This window comes from Pinus tabuliformis, chromosome 6 (assembly GCF_031772625.1).
Source record: "Pinus tabuliformis cultivar Carrire ecotype Pingquan chromosome 6, CPIR1, whole genome shotgun sequence".
NCBI lineage: Eukaryota > Viridiplantae > Streptophyta > Pinopsida > Pinales > Pinaceae > Pinus > Pinus tabuliformis.
Window position 1 is genome coordinate 445,847,605 of NC_142292.1, and position 14,464 is coordinate 445,862,068.

Here is a 14,464-nt window from a genome sequence, read left to right on the forward strand (position 1 = left end):
GGCTCTGCTTCTCAAACGCCAAATTTCCTCTCTATTCTTGAGAATATTCCCTCGCTTTGAATATAGAGAAGAGATATGGTGCTTGTGTTCATCGGAGCTGTACAGGCCACCCAGATCATGCTCAAAGAGGCCTAGCTCTATCTCAATTTGACGGAGTTCAAGGTCCTCCTGTAATCTTTTATTATGAGCCCAATCCCTGGACATCTTCTTCAGCTCGGTAAGGTTGTGGATAAAGCCAGTAGTGACTATACCTCTTACCCCTGGAGGGTTCCTTTTCCAAAAATCAGTGACCATGTTGATGTATGATTCATCTTTGAGCCAGGTAGAGCAGAATTTAAAAGGCCCTTTCAGCTTGTCTCTCCCATTATCCAATTCCAGAAAGATAAGAAGATGGTCTGAGAGACCACCCGAACCGACCCAGTGCCTGATGTTGAGCCCCAAGTCCAAAACCTGTTCCTTGACCAGAAATCTGTCAAGCCTCCTAGCCAGACTATTCTCCCCCACTCTATTGTTCCTCCAAGTAGCATGAATCTTTGCCGCTGGTATGTCTATGAAACTGTGCTGTTCCAAAATGGTGGAAAAATAGTCCGATAGGGGATCCCTCTGTGCCCGGAGTCCCCAGGATTCCGCATGTCCAATTGAAAAATTTAGGTCCCCTCCAATAATGAGGTTCTCAGCCGAAAAAAGATCCATCTTAAGAAGGCGGTCCCAAAATTCAGGGCGGTTCTGGCAAGTCCCGTAAATATTAATAATCCTGAAAGAGAGCCCCAACTCCAAAGAGAGAACATCTGCTCCAAGGAAACCCTGTCCACCCCAGCCCTTGGTTTCCACAATAGAACGGGTATTAAAGCCCACAGCAAGGCCTCCAGATCAGCCATGGGCGTCTAAACCAGAAAATCTCCACCTAGGCAGCAAATGTTCTAGAGTATGAGTAATGTCCAATGCAGGACCCAGAGTCTCTTGTAGGAAGATGATGTCCAAAATTTCAGCAGCAAGTAAACGGCGCAGGGCTAGTTTTTTATTGGGCCTAGCCAGCCCTCTGCAATTGAAGGATAGAATCTTCATGGGGGGGGGGAATCAGAAGGGGTTGTCCTCACTCTAAGAACCCCGGGAATGGTAGATTGTTTGCCCATAGCAATGTCGACATCGGCTTGGGCTTGGCCGATTTTAAAACATTATGATTTGCCACTCATATGTCTGTTTTCAGTTTTTTTCTTCAAAGTGTTTGACAACACATCTTTGTACCGTGTTTGAAGAAATTAATCAAAGAGAATTTTAATATTTGACGAGTTGTATTTGCAATCTTTCTGCTTCAGTACATTACAGTGGTATTAGAGCATGGTGTTGGCCAGCTGTGGGCCTGAAGATATGTGAACTAGAGTCAGAAGTCAAAGGCACTATAGGAGACATGAAGAATCTAATAGCTGCTACTAAAGAAATGTCAAGGCAGCAAAAGACAATGTGTGAATTGATGGAGCAACATACTAGAGCTACTTTGAAGGTGGCCGAACTCATGGATGCATGGCTATTATCAAAGAAAGAAAAGAGAAATTGCAGACCTAACACTCAAGACCCTGAAGCAGAAGATGAAAAGGAAGTTGAAGGGACCAGCAGAACTGAAGATTTAATACATTCAATTGAAGAGACGGAAAAATACTTGAAAGCAGCTGATTCCGTACTATTAGGGGATCTAGATGCAGTTGAAGCTTTGAAAAACGCTTCTGAAGGGAGCAAGGACAGAATGGATAGTGATTATGAAGAGAGCTACAATGGGCAAATACATGATCTTCAGAATTTTCCTAAGGCAACAAGGCATGGGTTTTATCCTGATGAGAATGTTTTCACTTCCAGTTATATGAATAAAGAGACCTTTATTATTTCGCAAAACAAGCTAGTTGCTTTAAAATGGCAGCCAGAAATTAATAACTTACCATCTAGAGAAATGATTGTTGTCAAGGTACCTGCATCTAAGAGCATCTTGATTGTGACATACAAGGCAACCAGTGCTACTTCTAGAGTAACAGAGCGTATCTCAAAGACATGTAGGGAAGAATGCAGAAAGAACAAAGCAACTTCAATGTCTGATTTTGTGGGAGTTGATAGACCTCAGCTTATCATGGGAAGCATGAAGTATGTTTCTTTACTTGGTTGGGGCAACAATTCCCTTGATCATCTTTCACCTTTTGATCCAGGGCACTGGAGTATGCAGGATGGCTCCTCTTCCCAGGTCTTCCCAGAAATTCGATTGCCACCTAACTGGGGGTGGGTCAGCAACTGGCATATTGATAACAAAAGCCCATCTGCTGTTAAGGTTTGGACATATACAGTTGATTTTCGGCCACTTTTATTTGATCCAGGAGGCCCCGTGCTCCTTTTCAGGCAGAGGTGAGGGGTACAGACAAGACAACATGGGAGGTATTCATTTTCTGTTGACATATTAAGGGCCGGAGATGTAACTCCTTTACCTACAGCTATGGTGGCTCCCATGTATTTCGCTGGCAAAATCGAACTTGAGTGATCAATCAGTCCTACTCTGTTTTCAAACAAGTATTAGGGGGTTTCTCACTAATTATATACCAGTTTCAGGTTATCAGTACTTTCTTAGCTGTCATTGATGGCTTAGACAAGTTCAGTGATATTTTGGACCAAAGCAATAGTCTATTGGTAGAAGACTCCAGAGTCCAAACCAAAGACAGTTTTCTTGAAGATTGATTGATGCAATGGAGCAGATACTTTTGAAGTTTGCCAAAAACTTTTGGGAATTGAACATTTAACAACACAAAAAACACAGTACATTATGACTCTTATTGAAGGCCTGTCATTGGTGGTCACTAAGGGAGATCACTTATTGATAACGGGTCCAAGTAGAAGTGGTAAAACATCTTTGCTGAGAGCTACTGTTGGTATATGTTGTTCTGGTAAAGGCACCATTAGATCCCATATAAAACACAGCAATAAAGAGCCTGATAGATCTATTTTACAAGAAGCTGTAGAGAATTTCACTGCTAGCCTACTATTGAATGCAATTCTGGATGATTACTTGAAAGAAGAAAGCATTACCAAGTCCAGTTTCCTGAAAGAAGTTGTTAAGCATATTCAACTACTTAAGCCATGTTGCAATCTTGAGGTTACGGTCAGTGACAAGTTCTTCCTTCTATAATTTCTTCAGAAACTATTTATGCTGGATACTAATACAGTGCTAGCAGAGAGTCCGCAATCTTTGGGGTTTATAATACAGAATTATTTCTTACTACTGAATAGCATCATCAAGTTCCTGTTTATGAGGTCAGTAAATCAAATACAATGATGGCAGTGAAGAGTAATACACTCATTCTAGTTCCTTATTTCTTCAAGTCCTCCACTGACAGTAATATTCTAAACCGCCTAGTAGACAGCTTAATCCATGCTGTGACTCTTCATTTGCTAGTGTGAAAAATAGACATACCATCTGTTTCAAATAAGAGGGTAGCCTATATTCAGATGCTTCAGAGACACGAAGATGCGGTCTTAGCAGGAAACAAGCTAGAACTTTTGGAAGCTATCCTTCCCCTTTCCCATAGTCATGAAAAGCTAGCAAGGAAGAAGATTCAAGGAATTCTAGAATCATATGCTGAAATTCTTGGGGAAAACAGAGAAATTGCATTTGATTTATGTCTCAAATTATTAAATGATGGTGGCAAAATCCCTGGACTGAGTGTTGTGCATGATTACATGCTTGCACCATTAAATTTTCTTGTTGGCTGGTATAAGAAGCATATTACTGAATTCAAAGGCGTATTGGATAGGCGTCCAGATAGGGTTCAAACTTCGTTGGAAATTGCCATTACAAACCAGTGTAATTACTTTGTACTTGTTTGGATGCAAGTATCATTAAAAATAGAATCACGTCAATCATTTCTAATCAACAATTGATACAGCATGTGATAAGTGCTTCACATGAAAAAATGATCCTCCTGTCTTTCCCTTTCCAGATAACATTAAGTTGTGGCATGGACTATCTATTGCAGCTTGCAATTGTCTCACAGAGATAAGTCAGGAGAGAAACATATCATCACAAAGGAAAAGAGAGGAACGCACGGCTGTCTTGAAGAAAAGCGATCATAGATTTGCTATATCATAGGTTCTCAGTGCAGTTTGTGTTTTTGGCCACACCTCACATTTCCTTGGAAACATGGCACCATCTTGGATCCATATATTTCATACTACAGGATTTCATATGACATTCTCTGATGGCGCTGTTTGGTTAAGGCTGCTGACTTCACATTGATGTCTGGAATATGAACACTTCAGTTGGTCTTGAAACTGTATCTTCATTTACTGAAAGCACCATAGAAGCTTTGATGCCATCATTGGGTTGGACAAATTTTTTTGAGGAACCAGTTATGCTATTGGCTTTTGTGCTTTTGGGGAAAAATCTAGAGGAGAAAACGAAATTGAAAGCAACCCATGACATGACAGCACTTTTAAATTTTCTTCCATCTAAAGCTCACCTTTTGCTGGGATCATCCTATCAAGGGAGAAACTCTAACAGTTGAAATTCCATGTAGCAGCCTTTCAGTAGAGGGAACTGTAAATCGAAGGAAAAATCCTGTGGATGAATCAAGTCTTGCAGGAGAACCTCTGCAAGTTCTCAAACTACTAGGGAATGAAGTCCGTACTCGAACCGTGAACTTGAATGGTACTTTGATGGTTGAAGTACGGAGGCCAGGTGGAGAGACTGTGATAGGAGGTATTGTTAGAATGGTAGAAGATGCTCAAAATAGGCAAGCACCGGTACAATGCTTGGCTTATAAGATCACAGTCCGCTTTGGTTATGGGGTAATGGCACTTTCAACTTCTACTTTTACATTCTGGAGCATGTATGGGTCAAATCTCTTTCCATCCATTATACCACAAGGTGGTGTGATTCTATTGGCACTACAATTATCATGCAATGTACTGGTTATTTCTTGCCCTTGTGCATTGGGCCTTGTTACACCTACTACTGTTCTAGTAGGAACTTCCTTAGGTGCAATTTGAGGCCCTCTTATTCATGGAGGAGGTATTCTAGAAAAATTCTCAATGGTTGATACAGTTTTCTTCAACAAAAAAGGGACCTTGACTATTGGAAGTCGGGAAAGGGATGATGCCTCTCCAACTCCTAATTCAAATTTAAGGAATCCTAATCTTCTTCACTGGTCAGAATCTGAGATATTGACATTAGCAGCTATGGTTAATTCAAATACTCTTCACCCAATCGCGACAATTGTAGTACAAGCAGCTAGATCTATTAATTGTCGGAATGTAATGGTAAAGGATGGAACATTTGAGCAAGTACTTGGATATGGTGCAACAACAGTTGTAGAAGAAAAACGAGTTTCAGTCAGTACATCGCATTACATTAAAAGTTCTGTTACACTGCAACTTCTAAGGGCAATGAAAGCTTCTAATATCCCATTATGTAAATCATCTTGTGATTATACATTCTCTGAAGATGATCTCTATAAAGCCCTTCTTCTGAAAGCAAGCTACAAAGTAAAGTATGTAAGGCAACAGTAGAATTACTTGGGATAATATTCAAATACATAAAAGAAGCAAAGCTAGACAAAAATGGGCAGATATTGCAGCATCCAGGACTCAAATTGCTTGAGGGCAGGCAGGACTGTAATGTTCCCAATTATTTTAGCACAGGGTCATCATTCCTGCTTTCCTAATTGTTTCCTTTAGGCTAGCAAAGAAGGAAAAAAAATGACATTGCTAAGGAGGATAGGGAATTTCACCCCAACTCACTTTGATATTATTATTATTAATTTTAATAAAAAGGGGCAAAAAGTCACTAGGAAGAAAAGTGATTTCATCAATTAAATATTAAAAAGGGGAGTTCTAGAAGCTTGGAGAAAATCTGGTGAAGTCCTTTTAAAGGAGATCGGAGACCGCTCTTGATTCATTCTATTTTGGTGATTTCTCGTTGTGATTGGAGTTGAGCTCAAGCGAGCTTCAGCTAGAGGGTTTTAGGTGAGATCCTCAAGCTAGTTTTGGTGGACATCTCATGCGACCCTAGCTAGTATTTTTCCAATTCCGGTGGATAACTATTGGCACCCTAGTTGGTCATTGTATGGCGTTATTTGGATTTCTAATTGGGTTTGTTTTGCAGGAGATATTCTAGAATTTGGGATTATTTACAAAGGTCGAGTTCCATTGTGCAAGGAGACAAAGTTATGGTGCCATCCCAAGATTGTGTTTCTCAACAAAAGGAGCAGAACTACTGGGGTTGAATTGCTTCTCATCCTGCGAGGATGATTTTCCTGATCTAGAGATCGATTATTATCTCCAAGCAAGGAGGCCAAGAGCAATTAACTAAGGGCCGAGAGCTAAATTTTAAGGAGGTCGTGACACCTTTCCTATCAGAGGCCAAGTGAAATATCGTTGTGTCAAGTAGTAGATAATTCCAAGGCCGAATTGTGCTTCAAGCATCACTACTTCAGGAGTACAATCTCTTTTGGAGGCCGAAATTCTTCTATTATTGTCACTGAGATATATGTGAAAACTCCTTGAATGCAACAACTGGAGATTTATCTTCTAACTATTAGTAGTTTATTTGTCTTCTGTAATTTATTTACGGTAGATAAAGATAAAGTCATTGATGCATTCTTCACAATAAAAATGTTGCGGAAATATAAAATATAGAACTGAGAAATAGATGCACACACAGAAAAATTGACACAGTTGTTTTTCGACAGACGTCCCTGGAAAAAGCTCAAAGGGAAAACCAGTGCAATAGATGAGGGTTTTATTATTATGAAACAATTTGAGAGTACAATCAACTAGATGCCTTTTACTCACAGTCCTCTGGCAAATACTGATCACAACTAGAAAAATAAACTGGAGATCCAAGATCTCCCTTTGCAACTAAATTTGGTCGTGTCCCGACAACTCGCACTCTCCCAGGCTATTCACACTACCTCTGGTAAATGCACACTATTGATCAAGATGAATTTGTACAACCCTGAATCTACCTCCGGGACCCTGATTTGGCAGCTGGCAACTGAAACAATTCTCTTTCGACAAATCGCATTGGGGTTTTGGGCTATTCGCACTACTCTGTACGACCTCCTCTACTAAATAATTCGGCTTCCCTCTTTCTTGTATCTAGAATACTCGAAATACTGAGGAAATCTTCCTCCAGAATCTCTTCTCCCAAATCTTTGTTACTCCCTCTCTCTTATGCTTTCCCTAGCTTCAACTAAGCCCTTGCTGAATGTTGCAAACTGGGATGTCGAATTGCTCAAATGATGCTCAATCTTCTCTAATGCCTCTTCTCCAAGTCCTCAAATTGCTCTTGTAATCTTCTGTTGGAAAACCAACGTCCAAGATCTAATCCTAATCAATGGCTTAGATCACTCTGACTCCAACAATAGAAGTCTCTAGAGCAAAATCAAATTACCTTATTTAATTAACTTTAATTAACCAACTTCCCTAAGGTAGACTTAGGAAATAATTAAATTATTAGCTAATTAATTTAATTAAGGTGTTTCTGATTCTTATCTCGCAAAACCTTTTATGGGTTTTGGAGACCTCGTGTTCCTTAGACTCTTAGATATATACTAGAAACATTTGTCTGCTGCTACCGTAAATTAACACTCCCTCTTAGAGAGGAAGGTGTTCTCCACTATACCCATCTGTTCTCTGAAGTAGATGAACTTGGCCCTCTCTAGAGCCTTCGTGAATATATCATCCACCCGCTAGTCTGTGGGAACATGTTGTATCGAAATTCATCCACACTACTAATGTCTAATATATGTGATACCTCCTTTCACATCTTCGAATTGAGCCAACTCGTTGTCACTGGAAATCACTGTGAAGAAAATATTCACTGTCCATCAAGCTACTATGCAAACTCTGATCTCACAATATTGATGCCTCTACACTGCGTTTGCGCTACTACAACCACTGCACCTATGTGTACTGATCTTTCAAAACCTGAAGATCAAGCTTCCATAGGGTTTCTCCCTCTGAAGGTAGACTTCGTATGAGTCTCGATCTCCCACTATAAATAACTAGGAAATCTTGTTGGCTGGAACTGCACCTTGCTCTCTGTAACTGGCCAATTCACACTACATGTGTCACTACAACTAGCTCCACAGTTGTCTCTTGAGTGTCTAACTGTGCCTAGTTGGCTTTGCGTCGTCTCTCAAGTATCTGACTGCACCTGGTTCTGGCACTACAACTGTGTCTCGAGTATCTCACTGTGCCCTGCTGACACCGAACTCGTGTACCCCCTGTATCATGACTGTAACTCCTGCTACTGGAAATACATGGGCCCCCATAGCAAAGGTATTGATCCATGTGAAGAATACACAACAACTAGATCTGATCTATTGATCAAGCCTTCCTGTTGCTCTTCCAACGGACCCTGCATGAATCTCGCATACTAGAGTATCATACTCCTCCTCCATCTAAGGATAATGCTGCAAACATAGCGAACTCATCCTCCAACCTAGCGGACAAGTGATCGATCTCTATCGAAGCTATTGTTTTCTTTCCCTACTTTTCCTTCTTTCTCTTCGAACATTGGGTGACATAGTGACCAAATTCACCACATCCAAAGCACTTGACCTTCGACAAGTCCTTCATCTTCTTCTCTCCCTTTAAGTCATGTCCCTGACTGGGAACCTTCTTTGCTTTCCCTTTTTCTGAAAGTGCTACATTCTCTTATTCCTTCTCCACCTTCGGTCCCTTGCCACTACTCTTGGTAGTACCATCTACGAGGCTAAGCCTTTGCTCCTCTTGAGTGAAGTCACTCCATAGGCGCTCCCAACTAGGAAGTGTGTCTTTCCCAGAAATTAATTGGACAAATGTACACCACTCCTTGATAAACTTGTTGAATGTTGTGCGCACCATCTCACTATCTGATGGTTTCTCTTCGACAGCTACAAGTTCATCTCTAACACCCCGAATCATGGTGAAATAGGATGTAAGGTTCTCACCCTTCTGCATTTTCATTGTCCTCAGCTTCTCCCTAAGAATCATTTTCCAATTCTCAGATGGATCCTAGTGTAGCATCATAATGGCATCCCACATGTCTTTTGTTGTGTTCTTATCTACAATATGAGGGATAGTATGATCCCAAACCCCATCAAGGACCATCCTCTTGGCCTTAACCATATCCTTCCTGAATTCATGTAACTGGATAGGATTTGTTGGTTCAGTGACAACTACTGTCATGAACTCCTTCATACCATGCTAATCTAATAGGAATTGCATCCTGACCTTCTAGACACCAAAGTTGGAGGTTTCGTCCAACCTGTCCTGATAACTGAGACCTATTGTGGCCATTTCTGTGAAACTCAAATAAACTAGAGAACTATACGTTGGAAATATCCTTCTCCTTCCCGCAAATCAACTATGTCTACTCCCTTCTACTCGCACTCCTTACAACCCGCACTCGATCCTGCAACTCACACTAGACTGCACAATATTGCCCTGGGATTTTGATCTTGCATGTGGAAACCCTTTTCATGATCTTGTCGAACAAGTCATCATGAAAAACTTGTTTTTCCCTTGTAATTTCGCTAACATTTAGGGATATCTTCATGATATTCCGAAGAAAGTTATCGATAAGTTGCCTTCTTTCCAAGCCAATAATGCAATTAATGCCAATGATCACCTCGGGAAGTTTGAATCTTGTGTAGGTAAGTGGTGTATAACTACTAACCATAATCATGAATATATAAAGATGATGCTCTTTGCTCTTTCTCTAGAAGATGATGCTATGGATTGGTTTCATAGTTTTCCTGCTAATACATTTGATTCTTTGCATTTTATTATCACTGCTTTCAAGGACAAATATGGGGATAAGAGAGAGGAAAGATATTTGCTTAATGCCCTTAATGTTGATTTGGGTAGCATCGGATGTGATCTAGCCTTGAAAAATGGTGGAGAGGCAAAGGCACATGAGATCTCCAAGACCCAGAAATTGTTTGGAGAAATAGAAAGTTCTAAGTGACGAGGATCAAGCTAGTTCTAATCTTAGCCATTGATTAGGGACTTAATCTCGGTCGTTGATTCATCAATAGGAAAAGTATAAGAGGAGGCTTGAGGGTCAGTTGGAGATACACCAAGTGATCAAAAAATTCGATTTTCTGGGGCGAGGTTTGTTGAGGAAGTCGAGTTAGTGATCAGAGTTATAGTGAGGGGCAATTCAACAAGGGATTTTCATCCGAGGCTGAAGAATGCATAGAAGAGAGGTAGCGCGGTGCTAAGAGAGACAACATAGGCCCTAGAAGGGCTGACGCCTAAGTTACCAGAAAACGGATACGGGTACAGGGTTTGAAACGGATACGGCAAATTTTCAAAAAATCTGGATACGATACGGCAGGAAACGGCACATAATAAATATATATATATTAAAAATAAAAAATTCATATTACCATTCATATTTCAGAATCTAAATTATCATCTATGATCTATCATGATTCATGATTCATCATCATCAATTCAAGTTTCAACTTTCAAAGTTTCAACATATGCCATATGGCATAAACATTCAACATTGCCATCATCATTAACGATTATTATAACATTCATGATTCAAGTTTCAAGTTTCAACATATCATCAAGTTTTTGTTTCAAATTTCAAACATCAAGTTATCTAATATCAAGTTTCAAACTTTCAACATGACAAGTTACACAAACACCATCATTACCAAGGTCCAAAACTAATAATGCATACTAATTACTACATACTATGAAAGTACAAAATGAACTATGACTGGCACTGGGTAGTCTACTATCATTACTCATAATTCATATGATTGTTCAAAAGTTTAAAAGTTAAAAGTTAAAACACCATCATAAATTACATTTACATATCATCAAATATGTCTTCATTCATGCCACTATAATGTTCCACTTCCACATCCTCTCTAGAAGTGTCACTGGGAACATTGCTACCATGTCCACTTGAAGATGCACCTATTCCCAGTGATGGCTCCGAATCAAACAAACTCATGTGAGACATGGCATTCAATGTCATATCCAAGTCAGGCAACTCTGGTTCCACGTCTGCCCACGGGGTTTTGGATTGACGGTGAATGGGTGTGCTGTTAAGGCACTCCTTGCGATAGGTCACCGGTTCAAATCCCCGTGGGTACTTAGGTTAGTCTAATAGATAAAAAAAAAACTCTGGTTCCACGTCCCATAATTTGGTGGGCCCAAATTTGTATTCATCTCTCTTGTGTGACAGAAGGCGAAGGTTTGAATGAACATACACTAGTTCCTCAGCCTTCTTAGAGCCCAATCTGTTTTGCTTCACTGAATGGATGAAGCCATATGTACTCCAGTTCCTTTCTGCTGAAGAAGAACTAGCAACCTGTGACAAGACCTTGATGGCCAATTTTTGGATATGTGGAAGTGCCCCACCATAGAAGTTCCACCACTCAATTGGACTTAATCTGCTCTTGTCCTGCATACACTCAATATCACAACCCCAACCCTCTGATCCCACAAAATGAGAAAACTGTGCACGAATCCGAAGCCCAATTTCAGGATCTACAAAAATCTTTCTAAAAGCATTTTTAAATCCTTCTGCGACTTCTGGGTCTTTGTTTGGTGCGCTTCTTTCTGGATCATGTAGCAACTCTGCAGCATAATATTTTGGATTCAGTGCATAGGCTAAAAGGTGCAATGGGGTGGTCATCTTGTTCCACCTTTTGGTCAATATATCTTTTACTTCTCCGTAAAATAGTTCATCTGGGTCATTCTCCTTGGCATTTATAACCAACCTTATCTTCTCTATCATGGAATCAATGCCCTCATACACCTCTCCCAGATTAGGCATATCTGTGTCAAACATACGGAGCAAATCCACAATTGGCTTAGTAAATGCCAAGAGGTACTCCACCTTATCCCACCATTCATCATCAACAACCAACCGTTTCATTGCTTGTGCTCTATCAGATTGGGATTGCCTCCATTAATTCCAAAGAGAACTGCATACCATTGATTGTAATGCATCTTTCACCTGCATGAGCCTTGTTAAGACTATGATGTGAGAAGCAAATCGAGTCTCAGCAACCTGCAGGTGTCAAATTGTCAATGTTTCAAATTTCAATCAATTTGAAAAATCATAATTTGATTGAATATTAATAACCTATTATGATTCACGAATCATGACATTTGAGAATCAAATTTAGATATTTGAATTTAGAGTCACAAATTAGAATTTATGAAATATTTAATAAACTTTAAACTTTAAAGTATATGTACCTTAAGGAGCTCCAACTTAGCAAATTCCCTATAGATGCGTTGGGGCATGTGGTGGTTTGTGATAAAGGCTTGAATTTCTTTTGCCTCTTCAAATATTTTTCAAATCCACTCAATTTGCTTCCCCAACTTGCTCAACATGAGGTTCAATGAATTCACAGCACAAGGGGTCCAAAAAATGTGTTGATATTTGCCTTCAACAATTAGGCCTGCTGCTCTACACACCGTTGCATTGTCAGTTATTACCTGGACAACATTTTCAAGCCCCACCAATTCAATTGCTTCAATCAAGATGTTAGCAATGAATTGAGAATCTTTCATCTGCCCTTCACAATCCACTACCTTCAAAAACATTGCCCCATGTGGGCTCTAAGCAATCACATTGATCAAAGGCCTATTTCTTTGATCTTTCCATCCATCAGAAATGATGGACACCCCTGAAATGAGCCATGAATCACGAATGGGGGCTAATTTAGCCTCCAAATCTAACTTTTGAGCACTCAACAATGTGGTGCGTATCTTCTCATACCCAGGGCTCTTGTACCCTCTTGGGGCTTCATTCAAACATTTTACCATCTTTGCCCAGTAAGGAAATCGCACAAGGTTAAAGGGAAGGCCATTTGCATAAATGCATTGGGCTACAGCTGCATCTGCTATCTCTCGAGCATCATTATTAAAACTCTTCTCAAGCGGTCCCAAATTTGACCGCTTTGACCCAACAATTCCATGAGAATAAAGTGGAGGCTTTGATGAAGATGCTCCCAACCTTGTTGGGTGTTTTAAATGGGAGGCAGGATTTGCTTCATTTGCTTTAGCATCTGCCTCGTCTTGTTCTCTCTGATATTTTGCAATTTTTACCTTGCTTAAACCATTTCCATCTTTCCCATTCTCTTTAGGTGGGCCACTACATATTCGAACCCCATTGTTTCTTAACCCAAGCAAATGTGCTTTAACCCGTGTGTATGACCCCTTAAACTCCTTTTTACACTCACTGCAAACCCATGCCAATGATCCACCTCCTTGGATCTTCCCAACAGTAGTGACATATTTCCAAAGTGGTGACTTTGGATCAACTTTCTGGGTTGATTCAGTTTCCTGTGCCACTTCCTTTGCCTCATTCATGGCTGAACTTGAAGTTGCCATGAATGATGATGACATTTACTGAAACTGAAAAAAGAAAATTGACAAATATCAGATATGTATTTTACTATTTAAAAAAAATTTACTTGGTCATTTCTGGATGTGACAGTGAACTGTGACAAGTGAAACTGAAAACTGAAAAAGTGAACAGTGACAGTGAAATGTGACTGTGAACTGTGAGTCTGTGACAAGTGAAAAGTAAAACTGAAAACTGAAAAAGTTAAAACTTTAAATTTACAAGGCCTATAGGTTTACATTTTCTAATCTTCTTTATAATATATATCACTGATTACCTACAGCAGTAACCACAATTGTTAATGAAGATAAAAACTGTTGTTCACTCATTTTTAATCACTGTTTGCTGCTCTTTTTACTTTGACGGTTATATCATATGCTGGTTGATTTTGAGTAGAGGATGAAATGGCATTGTTAAGATCTTTTCGCTAGTTCTATGCATCAATGTGGTAGGTTGGAATGGTAATGTTTATCACTAGCTGACTTTTGCTTTGCATTCCAAGCTTCTTCATCAAGTTAGGTTTCGACTCTATTTGCCAAAATGATATGCCACTTCGTCTTTCTTATCTTTTCATCTGTTACTCTAAAGAAAAATCATTAAACACACAAATCATTAATCTGATTTGCAAATCTGTGCTACTAAACAAATTAGTGATTTGACCTTATGGAAACCCTCCTTGTGCTGAAGAACAGTCTGCCTAAAATGAAGGGAGGTTCTATTGAAATGACAACAGGTTGAACTTCCAAGAGTTTTCCTTGGGTTTGTACCCAGAAGATTGGACTTATCATGTGTGAAAATCCAAGAGGTAACAAGGTTGAGACTCTAAAGTTAAAACTACCAGTTGTAAATGTTTCTTAATTGACAGCAAAGCAATAACATTAATTAGGGATCACTACATGGCTTTCACACTTCAGCAAATAAACCATTGGTTCTATGAAATTCTATTAGTTGATCTTGACAAAGGAATTATGATATTATCTGATGATTATGATGGTCTGAGACTTGAGTGTTCACTTACATTGTTTGACAACAATGATATACGGTATACCACAGAATTGGCAATAT

The 14,464-nt window shown here is 39.7% G+C and overlaps 1 pseudogene; it reads left to right on the forward strand.

The window, feature by feature from the left end:
* The first annotated feature begins 2,797 nt into the window (after positions 1-2,797).
* LOC149259220 (copper-transporting ATPase PAA1, chloroplastic-like) lies at positions 2,798-5,538 on the forward strand (annotated as a pseudogene).
* Positions 5,539-14,464: the final 8,926 nt, after the last annotated feature.